Below are 24,356 nucleotides of genomic sequence, written 5' to 3'. Positions count from 1 at the left end.
CGCCGGCCTGGCCGCGCGGATAGTCGCGCCCGCCGCCGGGACACCGTTACCTGCGGCCGGGACCCGGCCGACACGCGGCCGAGCGACCGAGAGGCCACGGGCAACAATGGCGGCGGCGTCGCGGGCGCCTGCGTGGCGGGCTCAGGCCCGAGCTACGGAGGGACCGCTGGCTCCGCCGCTTCCCTTCCCCAGAAAACAGAACGTGTCTCGGCCAGGAGCCGCACGTCCCCTCGCGGTCCTGAGGAACCCGGCCCGGAACCCCCGCCCCGCAGCTTCGTCGCGCCCTCGCCTCGAAGCCACTGCGCATGTGCATCAGGGCAGCGCTGCGCGCCCGCAGAGCCAATCGGAGCCCGAGCTCCCGCAGCCCCTCCCCCTAGCCTCGGGCCCTGGACCTGTCTCCATGGCAACCTCCTCCGCCCTCACTACCGTTAGCTCGCAGGGCTCCGAAGGGAACTTGAAAAAGAAGTTTCCCAGGGCAGAGACGGGGCTGGTAGATGACCTGGGGGTCGGGGGTACCGGCATCTGCGGAGGGGTGCGGATGGGGGTCGACGCCTCGCGCCCGGTACCCAGAGGAAACCGGGCGCCAGAGTTCCTAGAGGAAGGATGGGCAGAGGACAGGTGGCTCCAAAGGCGGAACGACCTAGCGTGCTGGTTCGGGATTTACTGTGCACAAACGTCACCGTTACACGTTCTGAGTCTCCCCTCAGGAATCGGAATCTGATTCCGAGACTCTCAGATTGGAAAAAAGAGCAACGGCCAACAACGGGTTATTTATAAGAGACACAGAACAAATCTCATAAAACGCTGAAAAATAAAAGGACAGAAAGCACGTTTCAGACGTTTCTGTTGCCTACTGCGGTGTTAACAAACCAGCCCCAAACTCGGTGGTGTTCAAAGGGCAACCGTTTTATTATGCTCATGGATTCTGCGGGTCGGAGATTTGGAAGCGGAACGGCGGGGGCGGCTCTTCTCTGCCCCTCTGTGGAGCCTCAGCCGAGATGCTTTTACGGCTGGGAGGGTCCACCTGGGCTTTTTCACTCACGTGTTTATTGCTTGAGATGAAGTCATTTAAAAACGAGCTCAACCTGGATTTGACCAGAGTGTCTAGATGTGGTCTGTCCAGCATAAACGACTCAGGGTAGTTGGACTTATTACATGGTGGTCTGGGATCCAAGAATGAGTGTTCCAGTGAACGAGGGAGAAGCTGCGTGGACGACTATGACAGAACCTTGGAAGTCACCTGGCATCAATTCTGTCACGTTCTTGGTCAAAAGGCAGTCACAAGCCGGCACAGAATCAAATGGAGGCAGACGTAGACCACCACACGAGGAAAATTTTAACAAAAAGAAAGTTGGAAAGTGTGATGGTCTTTTGGTGTTTCAACTGGGTAGGCTACAGTCCCCTGCTGTTCAAGTAAACACAATCTAGGTGTTGCTGGAAGGTTTTTGTAGACGTGATTAAAATCCATAAACTCAGTTGAACTGAGTGTGGGAGATTATCCTAGATAATGTGAGTGGGCCCTATTCAATCGGTTAAAAGGCTGTAAAAGCAGATCTGAGGCTTCCTTGATGAAAAAGAAACTCTGTGTACGATATCTTCCAACCTGCCCTTCCTGATGGGCTGCTCTACGGACTTTGAACTTGCCTAGTCAGCCCCCTCAATCGAGTAAGCAAATTCCTTGCAACAAATCTCTTATATATCCTACCGGTTCTGCTTCTCTAGTTGAACCCCGACTGATACAAGTAATAATCTTAATACCTGACAAACTGAAATTTAGGAACACCACAAGGGAATAAATAGGAATGTTATGTACTCATAAAAGGAAAAATTGACAGAGAAGATATATCCATCATAAATATATGTCTCTAACAATGAGGCCTCCAAACATATCAAGCAATAACTGATATAACTGCAGGGAACAAAACATAAATGAATAACTGAAAATTGTTCTGGAAATTTTAACAAACCTTAGAGTGCACACTGTGGTTGCTGCCAGGATCCCCCTTCGGGGATGCCAGAGTGTTTGGCTGCTGATGTATCACAGCTAAATATCTCCCTGGGAATTGTCCTGGCTGAAGGGAACTGCCTCTCACAAGTTAAATCTACTCCCCAGGGGCAGTCCACATCTGAAGATTGCTCAGTGCATGGGTTCAAAGACCTGGCCCCCTCCACTCAATGTACAACCTTTCTGAAGGAGCATCTGGGCTTAAGAGTTCCTCATGGGACCAAATGAGGTCTGTATTGGAATCACACAGCATTTCAATTATTCCCAGTGCTCCTTAGATCAGTCCTGTACAGGCATTCTTCTAGGTAACACGACCCAATAATGCCCCCGCATGCAGTTCTCCATCTCAGAATCTGTTTCCCAGGAATCTGCTGTAAAAGTTGATACCAGCGGTGATCCTAGGAAAGCAAACTCTAAAATAGGATTTTAAGCTGGATCAACTGCTAGCTTGCTGGCAATAAGGACCCTATCATTTGTGATTGGTAGAGTACCGATAGCACATGTCAGGTTGTAGCACTGCAATTGTTATAATTATCACTGGTGTCAAAGTGGGGTGGAGTATAGATGGAAGGGGATGTGCTGATGGATGCTATATTTCAGGTATTTGTGAGGTTGGGGGATGTATTCTAAGGACTATGGAATTGAATAGCTATTACTGGATGCTATTGACAAGAAAAGACTGATAAGTGATTAATGATCAATTTAAGAGAAAGTGTGAGAATCAGAAGGCTTCTTGAAGCCTGATAGCAAAAAAACCCACAAAAAACAAAAAACAAACAAACAAAAAAACCAAACAAAAAACAAAAACAAAAAACTGAGAATCAGGCCCTAGGATTACACTGTAAGGGTAGCATAACTTCAGCTAAGGTTGAATTCTCAGCCCCAGCAAGTTTTCTTTGACAAGGTCAGGACCCTGCTTAGAAAGGAGAAATCTGAGATTTGAGATGGGACATTTTGATTTATGCTCACAAAAACCTGGAAACAACAACCCCTCTGAATTCTCTAGGCCTGGAAAAGTGGCCCATTCTTCCAAGTCTAAAGCTAACTCTCTGCCTTGCTTGAAGATGATGCAAACATAGGCTTGTACTTTGCAATAAAACTTGTGCTCCTCTCAGGACCTATGCTTTTCTCTCCTCCTGACCAGCAGACCAATAACTAAGGTCAAGTCACCACAAAACCCAACGGGAAATTCTGGGCCTCATAAGGGAGGAAAAGAGCTATTCCCTGAAGATGCCATAGGCCATAACATATATGTACCTGCAGGAACTAGGAGAGTGTGTATGAGACTGGATCCTGAGGAGGCTGGATCAATGAGGGTGGAACTTGAGTACTAGAGAGTTTATTGAAAAGGAGCACACTCCCGTGATTTAAACACTCTGGCGGGGATGCCAGGAGATGGGCTTTTGGAGGATTAGAGAAAGAGATGGCTCACACTAAGCAGAAATGCCAGAATTTCTTGACAGAAGATAAAAGGATGGATTAAAAGTGTCAGAGAATGAGCATACTGGGGTGTACAGAGTAAACAAGACTGGAAACTTACCAGCTGACTATGTTTCATTGAAAGGTCTGGAAGATCATCTGTTTAGGGGATTTGCTATAGAACTGTGCTCCCTAAGGATGGCACTTAACCTTCATAAACAAGGTAAGTTCAACTTTTACATTGAGCAATAAGACTGAAGTGGAAGGGAGGGAGAGGAAACTATGGAGAAGATGAGTAGAACGTGGTGTTTCTACAGGCAAGATATGTGGGCAGACAAGCAGCAGTAGTGATCAATCTATACAGTAAATTAAAATGAAGGATGGATGATCAGGAAGCTGAGGCTAATGGAACCTAACAATCTCTTGCCCTATTTCCAGACCCTAGTCATTTTTCAGACCTGAAACCCATTGACTGAAGAAGCCAAATCTCCAGAAGTCAGAATCCTTCTTTACCACATTAAGTGTATGTGATAATTATTTTTCCAGCCCTCCCTCCAAAGGGACTTGTGGTCATTTACACTGGAAAAGGGGGAATACCTAGATGTTTCAAGGCTATTGGTTACAGTGTCTGAGTTGATATTGATACTTAGGGACCTGAGTATCACGATGATCTCTATGTTAGAATGGAGAAATGTGGGAGCCAGGAAATAAGTGGAGGTCTATCTCTTGACAGGTCCACAGGATTCACTGTCCCATCCAGTGATCATTTCCCAAGACCTTGAATATATAATTGGAATGAATGTACTTGTAGTTGGCAAAACAGATTTGTTCCTTGGCTTGTAGGGTAAGTGCTCTCAAAATGGAAAGGCAAAGTGGAATATTCTGAAACTACCTCCCTACCCTATCCCTGGCCAAGACAAAAATAAAAATAGCATCACATTCTAGAGGGAATTGCAGAGATTCATCTCTCTTAAAGACCTAAAGGGTGCAGGGTGGCATTCCTTATCATATTCCCATCTGATTAAACAGTCAAGCCCTTCCAAAAACTGATGGATTCTAGAGGATGACAGTGTATTATAAAAATCAAACAAGGAGTCACTCCAATTGCTTTCCTAGAATGGATTAAGATAGCCTCAAGTACATGGTATTCAACCTTTGCTCTGGTAAATGGTGAGATAGGGAGTCTAGTTTCATTCCTCTGCAAATGAATATCTAGTCTTTCCAGTGCCATTTATTGAAGAGGCTGTCCTTTCCCCAGTGTATGTTCTCGACACCCTTGTTGAAGATCAGTTGGCTGTCAATATGTGGATTTATTTCTGGGTTCTCTATTCTGTTCCATTGGTCCATGTGTCCGTTTTTTATGTCAGTACCATGCTGTTTTGGTTACTGCAGATTTTTTTAAAAAATTATTTAAAACATTTTTTGATGTGTCTTTTGGCTATTCGTATATCTTCCTTTCAGAAATGCCTATTTAGCTCTTTTGCCCATTTTTAATTGGGTTACTTGTTTTTTTGTTGTAAAGTTGTTTCAGTTCCTTGTATATTCTCGATATTAATCCTTTGTCAAATGTATATTTTGCAAATATTTTCTCCCACTCTGTTGGTTGTCTTTTAACTCTGTTAATTGTTTCTTTTGCTGTGCAGAAGCTTTTTAGCTTGATATAATCCCATTTGTTTATTTTTTTCTTTTGTTGCCTGTGCTTTTGGAGTCATGTTCACAAAGTCTTTGGTCAGTCCTATATCCTGAAGTATTTCCCCTATGTTTTCTTTGAGAAGTTTTATAGTTTCAGGTCTTATATTTAATTCTTTAATCCATTTTGTGTTGATTTTGGTATATGGTGAGAGGTACAGGTTCAGTTTCATTCATCTGCATATGGATGTCCAGTTTTCCCAGCACCATTTATTGAAGAGGTAGTCTTTTCCCCAGTGTATGTTTTTGTTACTTAGTCAAAGATCGGTTGGCTGTAAGAATGTGGGTTGATTTCTGGGTTCTTTATTCTGCTCTGCTGGTCTGAGTGTCTGTTTTTATGCCAGTACCATGTGGTTTTGGTTACTATATCTTTGTACTATAGTTTGAAGTCAGGAAGTGTTTTATGCCTCAGGCTTTATTTTTTTCTTTTGCTCAGGATTGCTTTGTCTATTCAGGGTCTTTTGCTCTTCCATATGAAAGTTAGTATTGTTTTTCTATTTCTGTGAAGAATGTCATTGGTACTTTGATAGAGATTGCATTGAACCTGTTGATTGCTTTGGACAGTATGGACATTTTCACAATGTTAATTTTTTCAATCTAAGAGCATGGAATGTCTTTCCATCTTTTTGTGTCCTCTTTAATTTCTTTCAGCAGTAATTTGTAGTTCTCATTGTAGAGACTTTTTATCTCCTTGGTTAAATTGATTCCTAGGTATTTTATTCTTTTGGTGACTATTGTAAAGGGGCTTACTTTCTTTCTTTCTCTTTCTGTTAGTTTCTTATTGGAAAATATAAATGCACCTGATTTTTGTGTGTTGATTTTATATCTTGCAACTTAACTGAAGTTGTTTATCAGCTGTAAGAGTTTTTTGGTAGAGTCTTTAGGTATTTCTATATATAGGATTTTGTCATCTGCATACAGGGACAGTTTGACTTCATCTTTTCCAATCTGGAAGCCCTTTATTTCTTTCTCTTGCCTGATTGTACTTCCAATACTATGTTAAATAGGAGTGATGTGAGTGGGCATCCTTGTCTTCTTTCTATCCTTAGGAACATCCTTGTCTTGTTCACCATTCAGGATGATATTGGAAGTAGGTTTGTCATATATGACTTTCATTGTGTTGAGATACTCTTTTTCTATACGTAATTTGCTAAGAGTCTTTATCATGAAGGGATGTTGAATGCTTTTTATGCATCTATTGACTTAATTATGTGGATTTTGTCTTTGATTTTGTTGATGTGGTGTATCACATTTATTGACTTGTGTATGCTGAACCATCATTGCACCTCTGGGATGAATCCTACTTGATCGTGGTGTATAATTTTTTTTGATGTGTTGCTGCATTCTGATTGCTAATATTTTGTTGAGGATTTTGTGTCTATGTTCATCCAAGATATTGGCCTGCAGTTTTCTTTTTTTGATGTGTCTTTTACTGGTTTTGGTATCAGGGTGATGCTAACCTCATAGAATGAGTTTGGGGGAATTGCTTCTGTGTCAATTTTTTGGAATAGTTTGAGGAGAATTGGTATTAATTCTTTAAAGGTTTGGTAGAATTTAGCAGTAAAGCCATATGGTCCTGGGCTTTTTTTTTGTTTGTTTGTTTGTTTGGAGACTGCTGATTACTGCTTCAATCTCGTTGCTTGTTATTTGTCTGTTAAAATTTTCTATATCTTCTTGGTTCAGTCTTGGAAATTTGTGTGTGTCCAGAAATTATCCATTTCCTGCAGGTTTTCAAATTTGTTGGTGTATAGTTGTTTGTAATAGTCTCTAATGATTCTTTGTATTTCTGTGGTATCAGTTGTAATGTCTCCTCTTTCATTTCTGACTTTTGTTATTTGGGTCTCTTCTCTTTTTCTAGTTAGTCTTGCTAATGGTTTGTCTATTTTGTTTATCTACTCAAAAAACCAATTTTTCAGGCCGGCCCGGTGGCGCACTGCTGCAGTGCGCTGCTTGGGAGCGCGGTGGCACTCCCACCGAGGGTTTGGATCCCACATACAGACCGGTTCCCGCTCACTGGCTGAGCAAGGTGCGGGCGCAGCACCGAGGTTTGCGATCCCGTTGCCGGTCCCGGTCCGGTATGCGCGTGACACTGAGGGTTGCGATCCATTGCCGGACATGAAAAAAGACAAAAAAAAAAAAGAAAAAAAAAACAAAAAACACCAATTTTTCATTTCATTGATCTTTTGTCTATTTCCTTTAGTTCTGCTCTGATCTTAATTGTTTCTTTTTGTCTACTAATTTTGGGGTTAGATTTTTCTTGTTTTTCTAGTTCTTTGAGGTGTAGTGTTAGGTTGTTTATTTGGGAACTTTCTATTCTTTTAATGTATGCTTTATTGCAATAAAGTTCCCTCTTAGTATTGCTTTTGCAGTATCCCACAGGTTTTCATATGTAGTGTCTTTATTTTCATTCGTGTCAAGAAATTTTTTGATTTCCTGTTTAATTTCTATTTGGACCCATGGGTCATTCAGGAGCATGTTGTTTAATTTCCATGTGTTTGTATAGTTTCCAGAGTTTTGTTTTCTAGTTTTGATTTCTAGTTTTAATCCATTGTGGTCTGAAAAGACACTTGAAATGATTCCAATTTTAAAAAATTTGTTGAGACTTTATTTGTGACCTAACATGTGGTCTATCCTGGAGAATGTTTCATGTACTGAGGAGAAGAATGTATATTCTGTAGTTGTTAGATGAAATGTTCTGTAGATATCTGCCAAGTCCAATTGGTCTAAGTGTAGTTTAAATCCATTGCTTCTCTGTTGATTTGTTGCCTAGATGATCTGTTCAATGCTGAGAGATGTGTGTTTAGGTCCCTCACTATTATCATGTTGGGGTCTATCTCTTTCTTTAGGTCTAATAGTGTTTGCTTTATATATCTGAGTGCATATATATTTATGATTGTTATGTCTTCTTGCTGAATAGATCCCTTTATCATTATATAATGGCCTTGTCTCTTTTTATGGTTTTTGGTTTGAAGTCTATTTTATTCAGTATAAGAATAGTTACTCCTGTTCATTTTTGGTTTCCATTTGCATGATTTATCTTTCTCCATCCCTTCATTATTAGTCTGTGTGCATCTTTACCTGTGAGATGAGTCTCTTGAAGACAGCATTTACTTGGGTCTAGCTTTTTAATCCAATCAGTCAGTCTATGTCTTTTGAGTGGGGAGTTTAATCCATTTACATTTAGAGTTGTTATTGAGAGGTACTGTCTTACTGCTGGCATTTAATTGCTTTTCCTATGGTTGATTTTAATATCTTTTGATCCTTTCTTTTCCTTTTATTGTCTTCAGTCCTCTTTGTTTTTTTGAGGTGGCATATTATAGTTTCCTTCTCTTTCTCCTTTGCACATCTGTTCTGCCAGTGCTGTTTGTTCTTTCTAGTGTATTCATGGTGGTGATTAACGTTTTCGGGCTCCAGGTGCAGGACTCCCTTAAGGACTTCTTGTAGAGCTGGCCATATGACAGTGAACTCTTGCAGCTTTTGTTTGTCTGGGAAATACACTATTTCCCCTTTTTTTCTGAAGGAAAGTCTTGCTGGTAAAGTATTCTTAGTTTTTTTCTTTTAGTACTTTGAATTTATCATTCCAATCTCATCTGGCCTATAGAGTTTCTGTTGAGAAGTCTGATGTTAGTCTGATGGGGCTTCCCTTATAGGTGACTTGATGCTTTTCTCTTGCTATTTTTAGGATTCTCTCTTTGTCTTTGTCTTTTGACAGTTTGACTACAATGTGTCTTGGAGAGAACTTTTTTGGGTTGAATGTGCTTGGGGATTGGATCTGGAAGTCCAATCTTTGGGCCTCTTGGATCTGGAAGTCTATATCTCTACCAATACTAGGGAAGTTTTCCACTATTATTTCACTGAATATGTTTTAAATGCCTTTTCCTTTCTCCCTCCCCTCTGGAACACCCATGATTCAAATGTTTGTGTTTTTAAGGTTGTCTGCTAACTCTCTTAGATTCTCTTCATTTTAAATTTATTTTTTATATATTTATTTTATTTTTTATTAGCATACTCATTGTTACAAATCATACTTTTTTTTATGCCCCTTATCCAATCTCTCCCCTCCCCCTCCCTCACTAGTAACTATAGATTTGTTTTCTCCATCTGATACATAAACTGTTTCTCTGTTGGTTTGTTGCCTAGATGATCTGTCCAGTACTGATATAGGTGTAATCAAGTCCACCCCTGTTATCATAAATCAGATGCTTCTTCTATTACTCTGGAGTGTGTTTTGTGGAGAGGAAGACCTCTTCTTTTTTTTTGTTTTTGTTTTTGCTTTTTGGTCTCTGCTGCTGTCTCTCCATGTATCAATGAAGTTGAGAGTTTGGTGTGCCATCTGCATGGTGGCTGTGACTGCTGCTATAGAGACTAGCCACTTTTGTGGCAGCCATGGCAATTGTGGTGGTTATGGAGGGCTACCTGTGTGAAAATGGTATTTTTGGTGTGCTCTTTACTTGGTTGCAGCTGGGTTCAGGTTCCCCCAGCTCCATGCCTCAGGGCCCTGGCAGGGCCCCGGGACAGTGGTGGCAGCTTGCCTAGTTGTGGTTGGGTTCAGCTTCAAATAGGGTGGGAAGAGGGGGAAGGGGAGGGAGCATGACTGGGGCCCATGGCCCCCCTCATTCTTGCAGGGTAGACCAGGGACTTCCATCAGTGGCTGGATCATCACTGTGCTGGATGCAGATGTCAGAGGGGTGTGGCTGAAGTCCTTGGTCCCACACTACCCTAGCTCGGGAGCCTGGGGTGCTTCTTGCGGTAACTCAGTGGTTATCGCTGAGCTGTATACAGATGTCAGGGGGCATGGTTGAGGCCCTCTGCCATTCCCCCTCCCTGGCTTGGGAGCCCAGGGTGCTTCTGGTGCTTCTAGGTTTTATAGGTGTTCTTTGGTGGTGTTAAACCTTTATTGGTTAATATCAGAACTTTGTCTCTGATCTCTGGGTTTTTTTTTTTTTTTTCAGTTCTGTATTGGATTATTCACTGTTCCCACCACTTAAACTCTGCAGTGGAACTAATTTGTTGTCCTTTGCTTACTTCTAAAGAGGGAATTCCTGTGGGGACCAGCACTTGAGCCCTGTAGTTGAGCTAAATTGCTTCATTGCTGCTAATTACCTGGGGAAGGCTTTTTGTGCAGCTCACGTTTTAATGGTTTACCTTGTATGTTCTTCCATGTCTTGTGAGGTCTGGTGCACCCAGATTGCTTGGAAACTATGGTCTTTTCAGTGAACCGTATCCCCTGCAGTTCCATAGTCTCCATTGAGTGTTCCTGCACTGATTGGAGGGCAGATCAGCTGTCCATGCTGTGCCCCTATGTTCCCCTGGTGGGCCCATCTACCCTACTACCCCACTCCAAACACTTCCTATAGGATGGGCGGTGTTCCGGTTCCTTGCAATGACTCACTGGCCTCTTAGTAGTTCCTTTTTTCTGTTGTTTGTGGCTCCTCACCCTATGTGGGTTCATGGGAACCCTGTTGGTGGTCCTGCTGGCCTGGGGGCCAAGGCCCTCTTCTCCCCTGCCTCCTCCAAGCAACTTCATAGGAAGGGCCCAGCTGTAGATTTTCCCAGGTCTTGCTCTGTGTGCTCACCAGCTCCAGCCTTGAATCAGCCAGGGCTCTCAATGGTGGGAGTGATGCTTTCTTTCTCTCATCATGGCTTCTCCTGCCTTCATGAACTCCAGAGGTCTCTCCTCCTCTTCCCCTGAGCTCTAGTGGCCCCACCTTGGCTGTCATTGTTTTCTAATAGTTGTAAATTGGTTGATTTTGGGAGAGAGTGATGCTGGGGACCATCTATTTTGCCATCTTGATTGGAAGCTTAAATTTTCTTCATGAAAAAAATTTTTTTTGGTCTGCTTGAGTTATTTCAAAAAGACTGTCCTCAAGATCTGAAATTCTTTCCTCCACTTGCTCTAGCCTGCTGCTTACACTCTCAATTGTAGTTTTTATTTCATTGAAATGAGTCTCTCAGTTCTAGGAGTTCTGCTGTATTCTTATTCTTTTTTATGGAATTTATCTCTGTAAATTTCATCCTTCAGGTCCTGGATTGTTTTTCTTGTTTGATTGTGTTGTCTAACTGAGTCTTTCAGCATTTCACTGTTTGTTTAAGATTGTTACTTGAAATTCCTTTTCAGTCATTTCAAGGGTTTCCTGTTCTATGGGGTCTGGTACTTGAGAATTATTGTTTTGGTGGTGTCATGTTTCCTTGTTTTTTCACATTTCTATTCTCTCTACATTGATTTCTAGTCATCCAGTTGAGCAGTTGCTTCTTCTATTACTCTGAAGTGGGCTTTGAGGAGAGAGATTTTCTACTGTAGATGTGTTTTATATTGATTGTTGAGTAGGGTGTATTAGTATTGGTTCTGAGTGGACTCAGTAGTATAGTCTCTGTTTGGGTACTTCTGCTGTATTCAGTGTTGGAGTTGTGTGAGTGCCTCTGTGGTGTAGTCACTGGAGTGATTAGTGATTTCTTGTTGAGGTTAGTTGGGATGATGAGGATGTAGGCTATCTCTTGAGATCTTGGGCAAAGTGCCTGTGTTCCTTGTCACTCACTGGCTCCCCGGCTAGTGTTCTATTACCCTGATGGGTGCACTGGGCGTCCTGGATCTTCTCACCTTGAATAAGTGACCCTGGCCAAGATTTTTCTTTCTTTGTTCCTATAGGCCAAGGCTTCCCCTGGGTTCTTGCTTCCCTTGGTTGGGGGCTATGTTGGTGGAGGCTGGCAATTTTCTTCTGTACACTATTTGGTTATCCCGGGTTTCTGTATTCTCCAGGTTTTTGTATGTGTGACTCCCTGTGGGTAAAGACACTCATGCTCACTGCACATGGGGTGAAATTCCCCCTGTGAATTGTGTCACTGGGGTGTGGGTCTGCAGTAGCTTACCTCTTTCTGGTGTCTCCATTTGTGATCTTTCTTGTGTCAATGTGTGGTGACAGTGGTAAGTCCTGCCCTTGGCCAGTCTGAGCAGTACAGTGGCAGTGATAGAAGTGTGTGTGACTGCTGGTGGTGGCAGTGGCAAAAGCAGTGGTGCAGGCGATAGCAGCTAGGGTCCCATACCCAGCTAGACTGGCTGCTACTTTAGTGTTGGTGGGGAGTCATGCCCAATGCCAGTCTGGCTGATGTGGTGGCCTGGTTGAGGGTTCTGCACCCATTCTACCTGTCTGGTGAGATGGCTGTGGTAGCAGCAGCTACACTGCACATGACTATGGTGGAGGTCTCCCATGTAGCATGGCCAGCTGGTGAGGTGGCTTGGGCAGGGGTCCCATGTGCAACTGGTCTGGCTGGTGAGGAGGTGTGGATGGTCCCTGGTAATTGCTGCCACACTGCTGGCAGGTGCAGCAGAGGTCTTGAGCACAGCCTGGCTGGCTAGTGAGGCAACTTGGGTGGGGGTCCTGGGCATAGCTGGTCTGTGGAAGGTCCCTGAAGCAATGTGGAAGGTCCCTGGTGATAGTCACTGTACTGCAGGTGGCTGCAGGGTCCCACCCCCAGACAGGGTGGATACTGCTTTAGCATTAGCAGGGAGTCCCACACCCATTGGGTCCTGATGACTATGGTGGTGGCAGCCACGCTGCACACAACTGTGGTAGGGGGACTTGCAAGAAGCTAATATGGCTATTAAGGCTGCATGGGTGGGGATCCCATGTGGTTGGTCGGGTTGGTGCAGTGGTGTAGACAGCTGCTAGCAAAGGCTGTTTCAAATAGGGTTTTAAAAGATGTTTCTAAGCTTTTTGTTTAATGGTGTCTTCATTATGTTTTGTTATAAATGTTAAAAGAACATTTTCAGCTTGTTAGTCAAAATATGCATTGTGAGCTGCTTTGTTTCAGTGAATTTGACTATTTTCTGCACTGGCAATGCTATAAGAAAGTGTGTCACTTAGGGTTTTTAAGGATGTTTCTGAGAATATTGTCTTTTACTGATTTTCTTGGGTTTTGATATACACACTGAAAAGAACATCCTTATCATGTTAGTTGTAAGATGAATTTTGATGGTTAATTTTAGTGCATTGGACTGTTTTTTTTTTTTGAATTGGCAATGCTTTATGGAATTATTCCATATAGGATTTTAAAAGATGTTTCTAAGCATTTTGGGTAATGCTGGTTTTCAATGAGTTTTTTGTTCAATGAGTTACATGTCTAAAATAATATTTTTGGGGAGTTCTGGTCAAGATGGTGAATAGACGGTCCCCAGCATTACTCTCCCACAAATCAAGCAAGTTACAACTATAAAAATGTAACAGCAGCCAAGCTGGGGCTGCTAGAACTCAGGGGAAGAGGAGGAGAGACCTACAGAGTTCATGAAGTTGGGAGAAGCTATGAAGAGAGAAAGAAAAAAACTGCTCAGAGTGTTTAGGCCCCGGCCACTTTAAGGCTGGAGCTGCTGAGCACATGGAGGAGGAGCCGGCAGAAGCTGCTGCTGTGCCCTCCAGATGGAGTTGCTTGGAGGCAGCAGGGGAGAAGAGGGCCTTGGCGACCCCCAGGACAGCAAGAACACTAATAGGGTTCCTGTGGACCCACGCAGGAGTGAGGAGCCAGAACAATTGAAAAAAAGGAGCCATTCAGAGGCCAGTGAGTCATTGCAAGGGACTGGCACAGGGCTCATCCCATGAGAAGTGTCTGGAGCACAGGCGGTGGTAGAGATGGGCCCACCAGGGGTCACTGGGACACAGCAAGGACAGCCGATCCACCCCTCCCAATCAGCTCAGTACCACTCAGAGGAGACTAGTCAGGAATACAGAAATGCATGGGGTGCAGTTTGATGAAAAGACTCAGGCCCAGATCAGAGTTTCTACAGAACACAGGTGCACCAGGTCTCTGGAGAGCCGGAAGTACCTATAACATCAACTGTTAAACTCTGAGCTGCACAAAAAGCCTTCCCTAGGGAAACAGCAGCAAAGCAGCAATTTACTTCAACCAGAGCTCAAGTACTGGTTCCCACAGGAAGTTCCCCCGTGTTAGAAGCAAGCAAAGGACAAAAAATTAGTTCCAGCCCAGGCATCAACAGTGCCTCAGGGCCTGCCAGGGGACCTGAGGTATGGAGCTGAGGACCAGACCCCACTCCCATGTCCAGGCACACTGCCAGCACCTTGGGGCCCTGCCCAGGGGCCTGGGGTATTGAGCTGGGGAGCCAGGGACCCCCACCCACAACCAGGCACACCACCAGAGCCAAGGAGCATACCGAAAACATCATGTCCATGTGGGTGGCCCGCCACAGTCACCACAGTAGCCGTGGCTGCTGCAAAAGTGGCTAGATGCCACAACCACCACGAACATGGTCCACCAGCCACTGGAGTGCATTGACAACAAGGAGAGTCACCAGCAGAGACCAAAGAGAAGAAGAGGAGGTCTCTCTCTACAAAGCACATTGCAGAGTGACAGAAGAAGCATCTGCTCTATGATAACATTGGGGGACCTGATCACACCTCTCAGCATTGGACAGGTCATCTAGACAGCAAATCAACAGAGTAATGGTTGATCTTTCAGAAGGAGAGAAGAAATCTAGGGTTATCAGAGGTGGGAGGGGGGAGGGAGAGGGAATAGGGAGAGATTGGACAAAGGGCATAAAGAATAAGTACAATTTGTAATGATATATATACAAGTAATATTGATTTGATCAACATATGTCAACACTGAATCCCCAAAATATGTATAGTCAACTATGATTCAATAAAAACAAATATTTTTAGCAAGTTAGTTAAAAGATGCATTGTAAGTTCCTTCATTTAAGAGAATTTAACTGTTTTTTGTACTGGAACACTGTAAAAAAGTGTGTGACATAAGCTTTATAAAAATCTTTCTAAGCATTTTTATAATGCTTTTCTATAGGTTTTTATATATGCATATAAAGAACCCTTTCTGCATGTTAGTAGAAAGTTGCATTGTTTGGTTTCAGTAAATTTAACTGTTTTCTGAACTGTCAATTCTTTAAAAATGTTGCATATATGCTTTTCAAAATGTTGCAAAACATTTCTTCTGGTGCTGGTTTTCAATGGATTCTGTACATAACATTAATAAAAAATTATCTGCATGTTAGTTTAAATTTGCATTGTGAAATACTTTTTTTCAGTGAATTGAACTTTTCTAAAAAAAACTGGCAATGTTGTGAGCATTTTTCCTGTAGGCTTTTAAAGATGTTTCTGAGCATTTTGCCTAATGCTGGTTTGTAATGGGTTTTTACATAAATGTTTGAAAAAACATTTCCAGCATGGTAGTGGAAAGTTGCATTATTAGCTCCTTCATTTAAGTGAATTTAACTGTTCTCTAATTTGACAAGTCTGTAAGAATGTATTTTATGTAGGGTTCTTGAAGCTATTTGAAAGCATTTCTTGTAATTCTGGTTTTTATTTTATTTCTATACGTGTGTTTAAAAAACAGTCCCAGAATGTTATTTGAAAAGTGCATTAATAGCTGCTGCTTTATTTCAGTGAATTTAACTGTTTTCTACAGTGGGAATGCAGGAAAAAAAGAAAGTGTTTCACGTAAGGTTATTAAAGATGTTTCTTGGCATTTTGTCTAATGCTCGTTTCCAAAGCGTTGCTATATATACATATAAGAAAAAGTTTTCACCATATCAGTATAAAGTTGCATAGTGAGGTGTTTCATTACAGTGAATTTAACTGGTGTTTAAACTGGTGATGTCATAAAAAAGTGTTTCTAATTAGGTTCTCAAAGATTTTCTAAGCATTTCGTTTAATGGTGTTTTCATTTTTTAATATACACATTTAAAAGAACATTTCTAGCATGTTAGTTGAAAGTTACACTCTGAGCTGCATTGTCAGATGCTTCATTTTAAATAATTTAACTTTTTAAAAAACTGAAATGTGAGAAAGTGACGATGTTTACAAACGTTTCTAAGCATTTTGTGCAATTTGGATTTCAGTAAGTTTTTATACACATAGTTAAATAAACATTCTTAGCATGTTTAAAGATTCACTGTGTTAATGATGAGCATGCTAATTATCCTGACTTGATCATCACATACTGTACACAGGTGTTGATATTCAACTCTGTACCCTGCAAATATGTACAATCAATTACATTTCAATTAAAATAAATAAATAAAATAAAAAGATGAAAACTCATTGTGTTAAGCTTCATTTTAGTGAATATAACTGTTTTCTGAAGTGACAACACCATAATCAATTGTTTTACATAAAGTTCTTAAAAACGTTTTTGAGCACTTTGTCTAATGCTGGTTTTCAATGGGTTTCTATACATCCATTTAAAAGAATATTTGCAGAATTTTAGCTCAAAATTGCAGTATGAGGTGCTTTACTTTAGTAAATTTATTTTTTTAACTAGTGATTCTGTATGAAAATGTTGCATGTAGAATATTTAAAGATATTTTTGAGCATTGTTTAATGCTTCTTTTCAAAGGATTTACATATTCATGTTTGAAAAAAAATCAAAAATTTTATTTTATTTTATTTCACTTTTTTAATTTAATCATAATTGATTATACATATTTTGGGGGTTTAATGTTGACATATGTTGATGAAATCGATATTTTTAGCATACACATTATTACAAATTGTACTTATACTTTATACCCCTCATCCAATCTCTCCCATCCCCCTCCCCCCCTCTAATTACCATAGATTTCTTCTCTCCTTCTGAAAGGTCAACGGTTACTCTGTTGATTTGTTGCCTGGATGGTCTGTCCAATGCTGAGAGGTGTGTTCAGGTCCCCCACTATTATCGTAGAGTAGATGCTTGTTCTGTCACTCTGGAATAAGCTTTGTGGAGAGAGACATCGTCTTCTTTTCTTTGGTCTCTGCTGGTGACTCTCCTTGTGTCAATGCATTCCAGTGGCTGGCGGGCCATCTGCATGGTGGTTGTGGCGTCTGGCTGCTTTTGTGGCAGTCATGGCTATTGTGGTGGTTGTGCTGCACTACCCACATGGAAGTGGTGTTTTTGGTGTACTCCTTACCTGGTTGTGGGAGGAGGGGACAGTCCCTAGATCCATGCCTCATGACCCTGGGTGGGCCCCATGGCAGGGGCAGCATGCCTGGTTGCAGGAGGAGGGGTTGGTCCCTGGCTCCATCTGTTTTTACATTCTGAGATCTTCTTGCAGAGTGGTTGGGTGGGAGGGGGAGAGGGGAAGGAGAAGGAAATAGGGTGGGGGAAGGAGGAAGGAGAGGGGGTACGGTTGAAGCCTGTGACACCCCCCTCATTCCTGCAGGGGAGACCAGGGGGCTTCCAGTGGTGGCTTGGTCATTGCTGGGCTGGATGCAGATGTCAGGGGGTGTGACTGAAGCCCTCGACTCACCCCCACTGGCCTGGGAGACCAGAGGGCTTTCAGCAGTGGCCACTGCTGGGCTGGTTGCAGATGCTGGGCAGGATGTGGCCAAAGCCCTCGGCCCCCTACTGCTCCAGCTTGGGAGCCTGGGACACTCCCTGTGGTGGCTCGGTGGTCATTGCTGAGCTAAGTGTGTGTGTCAGGGGGGCATGGCCAAGGCCCCTGGCCCTCCCTCATCCCTGGCTTGGTAGCCCAGGGGCTTTCAGTCCTTCTAGGTTTCAGAGGTGTTCTTTGATGAAGTGAGACCTTTACTAGTTAATATCAAAATTCGTCTCTGGTTTGTGGGTATTTTGTTTTTTCTTTCAGTTCTGTGTTGGGTTATTTGCTGTTCCTACCACTTAAACTCTGCACTGGAACTAATTTGTTGTCCTTTGGTTACTTCTAAAATGGGGGAACTTCCTGTGCAGACCAGCACTTGAGCCCTGTGGTTGAGCTAAATTGCTGCTTTGCTGCTGATTCTCTGGGGAAGGCTTTTTGTGCAGCTCAGGTTTTAATGTTTGACTTTGTAGGTACTTCCGGGTCTTGTGAGATCCAGTACACCTGAATGGTGTGGAAACTGGTTTGGGCCTGAGTCTTTTCAGCAAACTGCACCCCCTGCCATTATATATTCCTGACCAGTCTCCTCTGAGTGGTCCTGTGCTGATTGGAGGGCAGATCAGCTGTCCATGCTGTGCCTCATTGTTGCCCCTATGGTCTGGCTTCCCCACCACCCACACTCCAGCACTTCCAATGGGATGGGCCATGTTTTAGTCCCTTGTAATGACTCACCAGCCTCTGAGTGGCTCCTTTTTTCTGTTGTTGTGGCTTCTTGCTCCTATGCAGGTCCATGGGAACCCTATCAGTGGTTGCTGGCCTAAGGGTCACCAAGGCCCTCTTCTCCCCTGCTGCCTCCAAGCAACTTCATCCAAAGGGCACAGCAGCAGCTTTTGCCAGCTCCTGCTCCATGTGCTCACCAGGGTCAGGCTTGAAGTGGCTGGGATTTGAAATGGTGGGAGCATTTCCTTTTCTCTTATTGTGGCTTCTCCTGTCTTCATGAATGCTGTAGGTCTCTCCTCTTCTACTGAGTTCTAGTGGTCCCAGCTTGGCTGTCATTGCTTTTTAATAGTTGTAAATTGGTTGATTGGTGGAAGAGAGTGATGCTGGGGACCATCTATTCCTCCATCTTGACCTCAAAAATTTTAGATGAAAGATGCATTGTGAGCGCCTTCATTTCAGTACATTTAACTGTTTTTTGAACTGGCAACACTTTAAGCAAATGTTGCACATGGTGTTTTTTTTTTTTTTTCTCCCTTCCTTTTTGTCTTTTTTACTGACTGGTAACGGGATCGCAACCCTCGGTGTCACACCCGTACCGGGGACCGGCAACGGGATCGCAACCCTCGGTGTGGCGCCCGCACTGTGCTCAGCCAGTGAGCGGGAACCGGTCTCCACATGGGATCCGAACCCTCGGCAGGAGCACCGCCGCACTCCCAAGCAGCGCACTCTCCAGTGCGCCACGTGGCCGGCCCGCACATGGTGTTTTTAAAAATGTACCTAGGCAATTTTTGAACAAACCCAAGGTGGGTTTTCAATGAGTTTATACTGTTAGGAGAACATGCGCATAGGGTTAGTTTAAAGTTGCATAATGAGCTGCTTAATTTCTGAATTTAACTGTTTACTGACCTGGCAACATTGTAAAAAAGTTTCATATTGGTTTTTAAAAAGCTTTTTCTGAGTAATGCTAGTTTTCACTGGGTTTCTATATACACATTTAAAATGGCATTTCAACATGTTAGTTGAAAATTGCATTGTGAGGTTCTTCATTTTCGTAAATGTTACTTATTTTACTTATTTATTTATTTACGGGCAATCCTGTAAAAAATTTTACATGTAGGTTTAGGTTTTTAAAAGATGTTTCTGCACATTTTCTAATAAGGGTTTTAAATGGTTTTATGTACACATCTAAAACAACATTTCCAGCATGTTACTTAAAAGATGAATTGTTAGCTTCTTTGTTTCAGTGAATATAACCCTTTTCTAAACTGGAGACAGGATAAGAAAATCTCTCACATTCTGGTTCTAAAGATGTTTGTAAACATTTTGTGTAAGGCTGGTTTTCAATGAGTTTTCATACACACATTTAAGAAAACATGCGCAGCATATTAGGAAAGTTGCATTGTGAGCTGCTCAATTTTAGTGAATTCAGCTGTTTTCTGGACTGACAATGTTGTAAGCAAGTATTTTATATAAGTTTTTAAAAGATGTTTCTAAGCATTTATGTAATGCTGGTTTTTAATGGGTTTTATTATATACATATAAAGAACATTTTCTGCATGTTAGTTGAAAGATGCATCGTGAGCTGCTTCACTTCAGTTAACTGTTCAGTAAACTGTTTTCTGTACAATCAATGCAACAGGTATTTCATATGTTATTCTTAAAGGTGTTTCTTTTCATTTTGCCTAATGCTGATTTTCTCTGGGTTTTCATAACATTTAAAAGAACGTTACCATGCTGTAAGCAAATGTCTTACTTAGGGTTTTTAGAGACATTTCTCAGCATTTTGTTCTGTTTTGCTTTTCTATGGCTGTTTATATACAAGTTGAAAAAATATTTTTTTTTTCATGAGAGTTGATAATTGTATTGTGAGCTGATTCAGTTTAGAGCATAAATTTTTGTTTAATTGGTGTAGTAGTCCTTTTCTGTTACGTATAACAAAAATAACAGAAACTGGGTAATTTGTAAAGAAACAATATTTATTGCCTACAGTTTTGAAGGCTAGGCAGTCCAAAGTCCAGGGAACACATCTGGTGAGGACCTTTTCTTGGTGGTGACTCTACAGTGACACAGGCTATCACATGATGAAATGGCTTGAAGAAGAGAGAGACTAACCCCCTCACTTGCTCTCCTTTTAAAACCATCATAATCACACCCATGACCACCATTAAACCATCAAGGGATTAATCCATTTGCTAGGGCATGATCCTCACAATCTAATCACCTCTCAAAGTCCCCACCTTTTAATTACCATAATAGGATTTGCCACCCTCCTAACATGGTCACAGTGGGGATTAAGTTTGTAACATGAGATTTAGGGGACAAACATCCAATCTGTATCAACTGGGAATGCTGTAAGCAGGTATTTCACATAGCATTTTAAAATATTTTTTGAACATTTTCTCTACTGCTGGGTTTTGAGGGAGGCTTACATACACATTGAAAATACATTTTCAGCACGTTAATTAAAACATTTAATGTGAACTACTTCATTTCAGTTAAGTTAACTATTCTCAGAACTAGAAACATTGTAAGCAAGTGTCCCATTTAAGGTTTTTAAAGATGTCTGTAAGCATTTTGAGTAATGTTGCTTTCGAATGGGGTTTCACATACATGCTTAAAAGAATATTCCCAGCATGTTAAAGTTGCATCATAAGCTGCTTTATTTTTATCAATTTTCAATGCTTTAAGCAAGTGTCTAAAATAAAGTTTTAAAAGGTGTTGCTAGGAATTTCATCTAATGCTGATTTTCAATAGGTTTTAATATACACTTTTAGAAAACATTTCCACATATTGGTTGAAAGTTGCACTTTTGAGCTGCTTTATTTCAGGGAATTTAAAAGTCTTCTTTATGGGCCGGCCCGGTGGTGCACTGGAGAGTGCGCTGCTTGGGAGCGTGGCGGTGCTCCCACCGAGGGTTCAGATCCCATGTGGAGACCGGTTCCCGCTCACTGGTTGAGCGCGGTGCAGGCGCAACACCGAGGGTTGCGATCCTGTTGCCAGTCCCCGGTACAGGCGTGACACTGAGGGTTGCGATCCCGTTACCGGTCAGTAAAAAAGACAAAAAAGGAAAAAAAAAAAGTCTTCTTTATTGGCAAAGTTGGAACCATGTTTGTCAAATAGGTGGCCAATTAGCTCAGTTGATTAGAGTGTGGTGCTGATAACACCAAGGTCAAGGGTTTGGATCCCCATACTGGTCAGCCATCAGAACAAACAGACAAAAAAATATAACATGAATCTTTCCAAGTGTTTCAGATAATGTTTTAAAAGATATTCCTGAGGAATTTGTCACTTGGTTTTCTTGAGTTTTGATATACATATTTTTAAAAGGGTTCTTAGCTTGTTTATTGTAAGGTGCATTGTGAGATGTTAAATTTCAGGGAATTTAACTATTACCTAAATAAAAATCTCATATCAAAATATTTTACATAGGTTTTCAAAAGATGTTTCTTACCAAGAGGAGTGATGTCCTCAAGATGGCAGAATAGTCGATTCCAGCATTACACCCCCACCTCACGCAATCAATATACAACTATTAAAAAGGAAAGACTGCAAGCCTGGGACCACTGGAGCTGGGAGCAGAGGAGGAGGGACCTGCAGAGTTTCTGAATGCATGAGAGGCTGTGATGAGACAGAGTAAGAATCATTCCTACTCTGAATAGTCCTGAGCCCTGGCTGCTTCTGAGCCAGTCAGTATGGGGCAGGCAGTCGCAGCAGTCATGGATCAGCTTTCATGAGCCACCCAAAGCCACAGCAGCACCCTTTGCATGAAGTTGCTTGAAGTGTGCAAGGGAGAGGAGGGCTTCAGAGTGTACCATACCAGCCCACAGACCAGAAATACCTCTGGCAGGGTTCCCTTGGGCCTGCAGAGAAGTGGGTGACCACAGTCAATCAGAGAAAAACTGCCCAGAGGCTGGTGAATCATAGAAAGGGACACATATATAGTATAGGATGTGTATATAGTATGGGAATTGGTTTAAGTGCAGGGGAAAGGTTGGCCCAATGGGGAACACTGGGGTGCAGTGTGGGCAGCTGGTCTCAGTGGAAATCAGTCGGGATGGTAGAAACTGCAGAGGGCACCATCTGTAGGAAAGACTCAATCCTGGGCCAGAATTTCCGCACAGCCCAGACTCAGAAATAATTAAAATGCCAACAGTTAAAATCTGATCCACACAAAAAGCCTTCTTCCCCAGAGAATTAACAGCAAAACAACAATTTAGCTGAAGTACAGAGCTCAAGTTCTTGTTCCTGCAAGAAGTTCCCCTAACTCAGAAATTAACAACAGGACAACACATTAGTTCCAGTGCATAGGCTAAACGGTGTTTTTTCCCCATCCTGTGGAAATGGACACAGCTCTGATATTAATCAGTAAAGGTCTAATACCACCAGAGAACACCTGAAAAGCCTAGAAGAGGTAGCAGTCTCTTTAAATGCCCAGACATTAATGTAAATAAACAGCTCAAGAAAGAAAAGAGAAATTTGTTGCCACCAAAGGAAACCAACAAAGCACCAGCAATGAACCCAGAGGAACAGTAGATCTATGAAATACCTGACAGAGAATTCAGAATAACCCTCTTAAGGATGTTCAGGGAGTCAAAAGAAAATACAGATAGAATATTAAATGATATCTGAAAGGCAATTGAGGAGCAGAATGGAAAACTTGATGGAGGAATAGAATCAATTAAAAAAAACAAACAGAAATTCTAAAAATAAATAATACATTATCTGAATTGGAAAAGTAAACAAAAAGATCTAACAGCAGACTCTATGAAACATAGGAAAGAATCAGTGAGCTCAAAGGTAGGACATATAAAATTATCCAGTTAGAGGAGCAAAAAGAAAAAAGAATAAGAAAAAATGAAACAGAAATACAGCAAATATGGGACTCCCTCCAGCAAAATAACCTCTGCATGATTGGTATACCTGAAAGATAAGAAAAAGGAAGAGACCCAGAGCATATTCAAGGAAATAATGACTGAAAATTTCCCAAGTTTGGATAAAGGTGACAGCATCCAGGTACAGAAAACTCAGAGGTCACCAAGCAAATTCTGTCCAAAGAGGAACACCCTGAGATACATCATAATCAAATTATATAAAACAAAGACAAAGAAAGAAAACTGAAAGCAGCAAGACAAAAGAAATACAAAACATTCAACAGAGCCCTAATGCATCTCTCAGCAGATTTCTCAGTAGAAACCCTACAGGCGAGAAGAGGGTGGGATGATATATTCAAAGTGCTGAAGGAAAAGACCGTCAGCCAAGAAATAATTCTGTATCTGGCAAAACTAACCTTCAAATATGAAGAAGAAATAAAGTCTTTCCCAGACAAACAAAAGCTAAGGGAATTCATCAACACTCGACTTGCCTTACCAGAAATGCTAATAGCAGTTCTTGAACCTGAAAGAAGATGACACTAAAGAGAAGCAAGAAAACATTTGAAGGTACACAACTCATTAGTAAAGTAAGTGCACAGTCAACCTCAGAATACTTCAATGTTCTGAGGGTGGTAAATAAATCACTTATGTCCTTAGTATAAAGACTAAGGGACAAACCTAACAAGACAATGATGTACACACAACTGTGTAAGAGATAGGGAATATTAAAAGATGTAACTCAGAACAACAAAATATCAAAAAGTGTGTAGGAATAATGCTAAAATGTGGAGTTGGCTTTGGCTTCTTCTTAGACATCAAGTCAAGTTGTTATAAGTCTAAAATAATCTTTTATGACTGTAATGTGTTTTGTAAGCCTCATGGTAACCATAACACAAAAACTTATGAGAGATACTAAAAATAAATAGTGAGAAATTAAAGTATACTGCCAGAGAAAAACAATTCAACCATAAGGGAAGATAGTAAGACTGGAAAAAAGGATCTATAAAACAACCAGGAAAAAAAAAATGTTAGTAACAACTCTCTTCATATCAATAATAACCCTAAATGTAAACATATTAAATGCCCCAATTAAAAGCCACAGAGTGGCTAAATAGATTATAAAACAAAAACCAACAATATGCTGCCTACAAGAAACTCACTTCACCTTTAAAGACACATACGAACTAAAAATGAATGGGAAAAGATATTTTATGAAAATGAAAACCAAAAGAGAGCAGGAGTAGCTATACTTGTATCAGATAAAATAGAGTTCAAACCAAAGAAAATAAAAAAAGTTAAGGAAGGTCATTGTATAATGATAAAGGGGCTAATTTAA

At 41.7% G+C, this 24,356-nt stretch overlaps 1 protein-coding gene across 1 annotated transcript in view; it reads right to left on the bottom strand.

The window, feature by feature from the left end:
• Window positions 1-303, bottom strand: part of ZNF287 (zinc finger protein 287) — a 16,674-nt gene extending 16,371 nt beyond the window's left edge. The window contains exon 1 of the mRNA XM_008570796.1: window positions 51-303. The gene's annotated coding sequence lies outside the window, so the exon portion shown is untranslated. The remainder of the gene's footprint in view (window positions 1-50) is intronic.
• Window positions 304-24,356: the final 24,053 nt, after the last annotated feature.

The sequence above is a fragment of the Galeopterus variegatus genome, unplaced genomic scaffold (assembly GCF_000696425.1).
Source record: "Galeopterus variegatus unplaced genomic scaffold, G_variegatus-3.0.2 Scaffold632, whole genome shotgun sequence".
NCBI lineage: Eukaryota > Metazoa > Chordata > Mammalia > Dermoptera > Cynocephalidae > Galeopterus > Galeopterus variegatus.
The sequence above is the reverse complement of the archived record's forward strand: the minus strand, read 5'-3'. Positions and strand labels throughout refer to the sequence as shown.